At 48.3% G+C, this 7,936-nt stretch overlaps 1 non-coding gene across 1 annotated transcript; it reads left to right on the top strand.

Annotated features, from left to right (window-relative positions):
- Positions 1-7,444: 7,444 nt before the first annotated feature.
- TRNAT-UGU (transfer RNA threonine (anticodon UGU)) lies at positions 7,445-7,518 on the top strand. Its single transcript has one exon. It is a non-coding gene; the product is annotated as a tRNA-Thr (tRNA).
- The last annotated feature ends 418 nt before the right edge of the window (positions 7,519-7,936 follow it).

The following is a 7,936-nucleotide window of genomic DNA, read 5'->3' as shown; positions in this document are numbered from 1 at the left end:
CTTCAATCCCTCTTCCTACCTCTGGAGCAACTTCTCTGCAAACTGAAGCCTTGAACAAAGGACTGAATGACCCATCCAAGCTGTGGATGTGTTCCAGACGGACTTTCAAGCCAGGAACTCACCAATACTGTGAAGAACCCGATATATAGATTTCTGAATGTATCTGACCTTTCCTTCTTTCCTTTAGTTTAGAGGCTAAAGGATTGGCTGGCAGCCTGGTATTTTGGGTAAGATCCAAACCTTTTTTTTAAGGTCAGGCTTGACAAAGCCCTGGCTGGGATGATTTAATTGGGGATTGGTCCTGCTTTGAGCAGGGGGTTGGACTAGATGACCTCCTGAGGTCCCTTCCAACCCTGAGATTCTATGATTCAAACCTGTGCTGACCTGGTAATATGGCTGACCCTTTGGGGTCAGAACATTGTGTTTCTGTGACCAGAATTTTTAAATAAGCTCTCACTGTACCGAACACAGGTGCTGATTGGGAGTCAGAGAACTGGAATGCAATAAAGGGGGCTGTGTGATCTTTTTCAGCTTCTCAATAACCAGTGTGGGGGATCAGAAGCATAGTTTGTGAGTGGTCGGTGATTTTAACTTCAGTGTTAGCCATCAGTTCTGGGAGCATCTTCTCTCCCTTTTTTAGCCTGCCCTGACCTTAGCGTTTTCAGTCAGGACTCCCCAAGGCACACCAGGTCACACTAAGCACTGAAGTGAAATTAATAGAATGTTTTGTTTTTTTTATGACAGAGTCTTATGCAATCACCTGAACTCCTTTGTTTTCTTTCATCTGAGCAGGGTTTCCCATTTCCAAACCTGATGTGTTTTCCCAGCCGGAAGAAGGGGAAGAGCCATGGGTCTCAGAGCTCCAGGGTTCAGAGGAAAGACAGACCCTGAGAGCTCCCTGCAAAGGTGAGGAAACATGAAACCAACTCAGAATCTGTAAGGGCCTGAAGGAAACATCTGGGCTGCCCTACGAAGCCCTTGGGAGGTCACTCAGTTCATTATTGTCCCGAGCAGGGGTCATAACCTCAGGGTAACTATAGCTCATGGCTTCCTGTAGATCCGAGCAGACGTCAGGCAGTAGCTTCCTCCCTTCCCCCCATGAATTTGATGGGATGTGAAGGCTGAATTGATCCCCTCCTCTCTCCTATTTAGGGGAAGTGTTTGGAGGAGTTCAGTTCCTGCTTTTATTTGACCTGTCTCCAGCACTTTTCTTCGTTGGCCTTCCCCTTTCCATCCCTGTTTGAGGTTTCTGTCTCTACCGCAGCAGGTGATGCGATGGCATGTGAGAAAGAGGAGCAGAATTCTCAGCAGGAAGATGCTGGGCAAGTGGATAAACACAGAGCATTATCACAAAGATCGGAAAGGAACGTGTCCAGGAGTCATGAGCAGGGAAAATCCTGTGAGATTCAGCACAGACCAGAGAGCGAGCAGGGAAATCGGCCAAGGGATAAAGTGGGTAAATTAATTTCCTGTCGGGGAACTCAGAAGGACCTCAAGGAAAGCACAACACAGCAGGAAATCCTCAGGGGAAAGACAAAAAATGCATGCACTGAGTGTGGGAAAAACGTATATGACCAGTCAGCCCTTATAAAGCATCAGAGAATCCGCGCAGGAGAGAGGCCCTATGAATGCCGTGAGTGTGAGAACCTTCAATCGCAGCTCAAACCTTGTTACCCATCAGAGAACCACACAGGGGAGAGGCCCTATGAATGCCATGAGTGTGGGAAAACCTTCTCTTGGCACTCAGCCCATGTTAGCCATCCAAGAATCTGCACAGGAGATCAACACCATAAAAACCTCTAGGGCTATCCGTACTTTTTTTTCTTTAATACTTTTCCTGATTCCCACATAATAACTTTTAAAGTTGTTTGAACTGTTTGCAGCACCGTTATCCCTCAGCGTGTCCAAATGAGTGGCCCATTTTTGCCTTTTGCAGTTCACCCTGTTTTGAGGTGGACCCATTTGTCCTTCCTATCTACTCCATTGTCTCATGAATAATTTGAGTGTGCCCTTCCTATCAGGAACCAGGGAGCATCACATCTATACCATTCCTCCTATTGCAAAATTATTATTCGGAATCACCAATGATTCAGATTATATCATTGCCAGTTGTTCTCACGTTGCTCTGGGTTGTGCTGAAGAGCAGTTATATTGGGAACTTTCCCAATTATATTTAAAGGAAGAGGAGCAGGGGCAGGAAAAGAAGTGTCATTTCAGCCTCTGTGACACTGGAAGGAGATGGGGTGACTCAGAGATTCCCTCCTTCCCCATCACTCCAGACCTGTTAACTCTGCATGGCTCAGACAGGAGGGATCTTCGTCACATTCTATCCCTCCACTTCTCAAAGTGTCACGTGATGAAGCGGTCTCAGCTGTCTGTGCTTGGAGACGATGCTTTGACTTCTTTAATCCTATATCAGAGTCGCTATGCCTGGAGATGAAAGTGTCAAAAACCTGGAAGGGGAATTCAGATGGATCCCAAGCACCGTGTGATCATTTGGAGTTTAAATCCCAGGTTCCATCAATTGGTAAAGCCACTTCTGGCAAGGGGCTGTTTAGTCCCCCATTATGGGGGATGCTAGGTTACTAAAAAATTTTAAATAACCTAACTAATTCTATGGCATGGGGAATGGTCTCCTTCATGATGCAGATGTTGAGGAAATAGAAGTGGGTTTTTTATTGAATTTGTCCTTTGTAGGTGCTAAAAAAAGTGTATGAAATGAAATCAGTGTTGGAAATCTAATAGCTGCAGAAAAATAGCTAGTTTTGAATAGAAACTCCAGCTCTGATAACTAACAGGCCTGTATCCAGTCCCTTGCCTGGAATTGTGCCACCAAATTAAAGAAAAGCCGGGCATGTTTCAGGAAGCCATTCCTCACTAACACTGCTGAGATTTTGAGTGCTTTTGTAAAGGATTCTACTTCAGAGAAGTGTACATTTACCCTAAGCAAGGCCAAGGATTTGGAAAGAACTGGGGTTGAATGAGTACACGCTCCGTTCTTGGTTTCCATCCCAGTAAAAGAAGCTATGGTGACCAAAGCCCCAAGGAAAATTGTTTGTTTGTACAACTCACTGATTACAGATCCAAAGCATGCCAGGGTTAGATTGAGAACAATCATCCTTCACCATTTGGATCCAAAGAGAGAGAGTGCTTCATAGGACATTCCCTCCTCGTGGATTCCAAACTTGGTGCCTGATCGGGTAATGTCAAAGTCAGCTTCAGGACTCACATAATTTGTCAGACCATTCTGTTTATTAGCAAAGCACTTTGCCAATGCACACAGATATGTGAGCCCCCTGCAAAGGCTCAAGCTAACTTATTTATACGGATAAGCCAATTTAACATAAGAGACAAAAGGAAGCAGAAACTGACAAATATACATACATATCTTACTTGCATACTAATGTTTACCAATCTCTCAGCTCAGTCGGAGCTCTAAGTTAATTAGTTTGAGAACCCATTGTCTCACACTCCTTAATGTTTCTCTTCTTGACAACTATATTTCAACTAACCCTTCAAGTAGCATTTCTTTAATGAATTATAATTTCAATATAATTCATTCTATTTTCACAGAAACAAGGACTTTCAGGCTGTGGAAATGATGGCAACCAATGAGGCAACGAATGTGTCTGGTTCCAGTTTCAGACTTCCAGATACTTGCATGTTGGGTCCTGATTCTCTGGTTTTGTGTCTGATGCTCCGGCTTCACAATAAAGCTGATGTTGGCACAGCTGCCCCAATGTAGCTGCACTGGTGTAGCATGCTATTACAGATGCTCTAAGCCAATGGGAAAGATCTCTGCCGTCGGACTTCATTAGTCCAGCCCCCTCAAGCTATATGTCCTGCTGACGTAGCGCTATCTACACAGGGCGTTAGGGCTGTGTAACTACATTGCTCAACTCTGGATTTTTCACACCCCTGAGCAATATAGTTATACCGATAAATGCCTTTTAGAAGAACCAGCGATATATGAACTCAGAGAATTGGTTGGGACCTATGTTGGGACAAACCAGAACTAGAGCCAAGGTTCAGTTGTTGGCAACGGGGATTAAAAGAAAATGAACTCATATGACAAGAATTTGAGCTCTTTGAATATGTTATTGTTTCCAATGAAAAAGAATTTATTGGTTAAAGAGTAGGAGACTAATTGTGTGATAATCTGAATCACTTTGTAAAACAAAGTGTCTTGTTTTTTTTGTTTTGTTAGTCATACAGGAAGTGACAGCTGATCTTGAAAAGTTAATTTGCTTTAATTTACCCCCTGTAGTGTAAGGAGTTCTGGTAGAAAACCTCACTCCAATGGTTGGGGTGGAAGAATGTGTGTGAGAGTGTATAAGTGAATATTGGCCTAGTATAGATTTTAAATTTTTGTGTTTCAAATAGAACTTATTTTGCTTAGTTTCAAAGTCTATTTCTAGTGAAAGCAAAATTATTCGAAGAGACAATTTGTAGAAGTTTTTACAAGTTCTTACACTTAGACTGTAAGGGTCACTGACTTCCCCACTTCTCTAATTTGCAAAGGAAAGTCATCTGTCATAGGATGTGTTCAGCAGGTAGGAAAGTTGCAGTCCTCAACCACCAAGGAAAAGGCTGAAGTCCATTACCTTTTAGGTCAAGAAGCCATCTAAAGTCTGGTCTATGCTGAAAAGCGATGTTGACGTAGCCACCTCTCTCAGGGGTGTGAAAAGTCCACTCCACTGAGAGAAGTAGTTAATGTGACCTCAGCCCCAGCGTAGACAGTGTTAGGTTGTCAGAAGAATACTTCCAGTGTTTGAAGTATAGACAGAGCCTGAGACAGACCGATCCCCTATGGGAAGTGAGTCATGACATGAATTCCAATTTTGACCCATTTCCCTATATGTCAGAGAGGTACTAGTATGGAGGGCTGGGCCAGCTGTCCGATCGCCTGGTTCCTCAACTGTAGCTACAGCTCTTCGTACCCATCCACCCAAAGACTGAGAGAAATGGAGAGTTCCAACTGTTGTTATTTTAGTATCTTATTGTTCCTTTCTCTGTTTTTTGTGCTGGTCTTTCTATTATATCAGGGTGTGAGGGTATAGCTCAGTGCATGTTGTGACAAAGCTCTGTCCTTGTCTCTCTGGGTCCCACGTTTCCTGGTGGATTTTGCTAGCCTCAGAGGCTCACTGTGACCGTCCACATAGCCCTTCTCTCTCTCTAGAGGCAAGGCCCACAGCTTACTGAGCCATCATAAGCCAGCAAGGGAGGTGAGGAGAAGCAACCCTCCCTCGCACAATCTCTGTTTCCCAGTATCCATGATTAATCAAGGAGGGGAGGGAATGAGAGGGGAGGGGAGTGGGGAGCCCAGGCCCACCCTCTACTCTGGGCTCCAGCCCAGGGACCCTAATAGTAGCAGCTATGGTAGCTGACTTTTGGGAAATAGGATGTGTACAATTCCCTGGGCCGCTTCCCCACAGTAGCCCCCACTCAGTATCTCCTTCGCTGTTACCTCAGGGCCTCCTTCCTTGCACCTGATGTGGATTTGCACTGCTTGGTTCCTCCAACAGCACGGCTTCCTCCTACAGATCCTGACACATGCGCCTCACTGACGAACTGGGAGGCTTTTCACTAGTTCCAGCCAGGCCTTGATGGGCTTCAGGTATTCCAATCAACCTAGCTATCTCCACTGCTTTCTAGAAGGATCTTAATTGGCCCCAGGTGTCTTGATTAACCTGAAACAACTGCCATTTGGTTACCATAGTACCAAGGATTTGTTTAGGCTGGGGCTAAAATACCTGTTCCTCACTACTTAACTATAGCCGTCTTGCCTTGCCCCGTCGCAATGTGTGACAAAAGCTTATTGGTGCCAATTGGCAAAGGGGTCACTGTCATTCACAAGCAACTCCTGTCTCAGACCTGACAAATTCACCACACCTGAGACCCAGAGCAGGGGTGGGGGAATCTTCCTTACAGGGGGGGGGCCACCGGCGTCCGAACTGTGACGCCCCCATGACACCCCTTTTGCCCCAGCCCTCACTCACTCCGCCCCTTCTCCCTGAGGCCCCAATCTCACACCGCCCCTTCTCCCTGATGCCACCCCTCCCTCCCTCCCTCCAAGGCCACACCCACAGAACGCCTCTTCCCCCAAGGCTCCACCTTGTTCCCCCGTCCGTCGTCCGTTCTTAGGGCTGCTAAAAAGTGCTGGGCCCATGGCCCTCTAAACCCCCTCGTCCTGAACCCTGACACACAGCCAGGCAGGCAGCAGTGTGTGTGAGTGTGTGTATGTGACAGAGACTGCTGGGCTGTGCTGAGCCAGTGCGGGAAGTGGGGGCTGATGTCGGGGCTGTCCCACTCTCCCTGACTCAGGACTGGGGTGTCCCCTCTCCCCCTGACTCAGGACTGGGGTGTCCCGCTCCCCCTGACTCAGGACTGGTTGCTTCCAGCAGCTGTCTGAACTTAGGGACAGCGTGCCAACACACTCACTCTTCCACAACACACACGCTCCCCGAACACACACACTGTCTGTCCCCAACACACACACACTCTCTGCCCACCATGCCCACGGCAGCTGAAAAGCAGCTGGCAATCGAGTCGGATGCCCATGGAACAATGGGATAGAGAAACCTGCCTCGTGTGGCTGCCCACGAGGCATTGCAAACCCTTCCCAAAGCACCCTGCGGCCAGTTGCACAGTGGGATAGCGTCCCACAATGCACTGCTCTCTGTGGCGATCCAAGAGCTGCTAGCCTGGATGCGCTCCGGTGACACAAGCAGCCTAGTGTGGACATGCAACAGCGGCTTAATTAAAACGCTTTAACTAAAGCAGCATAACTCTGTCGTGTAGACGTAGCCTGGCTCCCACTGGGGCCAAGGATGCTCAGGCACTGAAACTGAAGAGCCACAACTTCCTCCGGGCAGGTGCCTCGTGGGAGGGGCAGAGAGGTGTGAGCGGTTCTCAGGGCAGGTGAGGGGAGGGGACAGAGAGGAGTGTGTGGCAGGCTGGGCAGGTCTCATGGGAGGGCTCAGAGAAGTGTGGGTGGCGGGCAGAGTCTGTCTCAGGAGAGGGGGCAGAGAAGTGTGGGTGGCAGGCAGACCGTGGGGTAGGGGGCGGAGAGGCACGAGCAGCCGGCAATGAGGCCTTGGGGGAGGAGAGGAGCGAGCGAAAGGTGGACCAGCAGGCCTCAGCCAAGGAGGCAGAGTGGGTGGGAAGAAGTCCCCCTGTTAATCCAGTGCTATCTACACTGGGATTAGGTTGGCATAATGGCATTGCTCAGGGGGGTTAAATTTTTTACCCCGCAAAGTAATGTCGTTACACTGACTTAATTTTGTAGCGCAGACTTGTCCAAAGAATCACACACACACCTTGGGAGCAAAACTTCACCTGCTTCTCTGCTTTACAGAATCCAACACAAGCAACGCTTGTCCGGCCGTGGGGGGCGTTGGCAGGGAGTCAGGTGTGGGCAGACACCATACGTTAGCCAGAGACGGGCACCATGGCTTAGCTGGCTAAAGCACCTGTCTTGTAAACAGGAGATCCTGGGTTCAACTCCCAGTGGTGCCTTGTTGAGTGGCTTTTGGGGCACCTGGTACTGGCTGCTGTCAGAAGACAAGATACAGAGATAGGTGGACCTTTGGTCTAGCCCAGTGATGCTGGTTTTGCTGTTTAAATTACACACACAGGCACTGATGATAGAGTGACTGAAAGTTTGGGTGTTAAGAGCTGATAGGTCAGTGGTGCAGTCCCCTCGCAGATGACCCCCTCCCTCTGGGACAGGGGCAGGTCCGAGCTCTCACACCAAGTGGCTCATTGGGGCTGTGTTAGCCGACGGCCAAGGATGTTTGGTGAGGTGCCAGCTATGCCCGTTTATACCATCCATGACTTTAACCGCTAGGACGCACTGTCCCTTCGCGGCGGGCAGCCCGGGCTAGGCTGACGGATGCCCCAAGGTCCTAACCACCCGTCACTTTAACTGCTAGAG

Source organism: Lepidochelys kempii, unplaced genomic scaffold (genome assembly GCF_965140265.1).
Source record: "Lepidochelys kempii isolate rLepKem1 unplaced genomic scaffold, rLepKem1.hap2 scaffold_78, whole genome shotgun sequence".
In the NCBI taxonomy this organism is placed as follows: domain Eukaryota; kingdom Metazoa; phylum Chordata; order Testudines; family Cheloniidae; genus Lepidochelys; species Lepidochelys kempii.
Note: the sequence above shows the minus strand (reverse complement) of the source record. Positions and strands in the feature narration are given on the sequence as shown.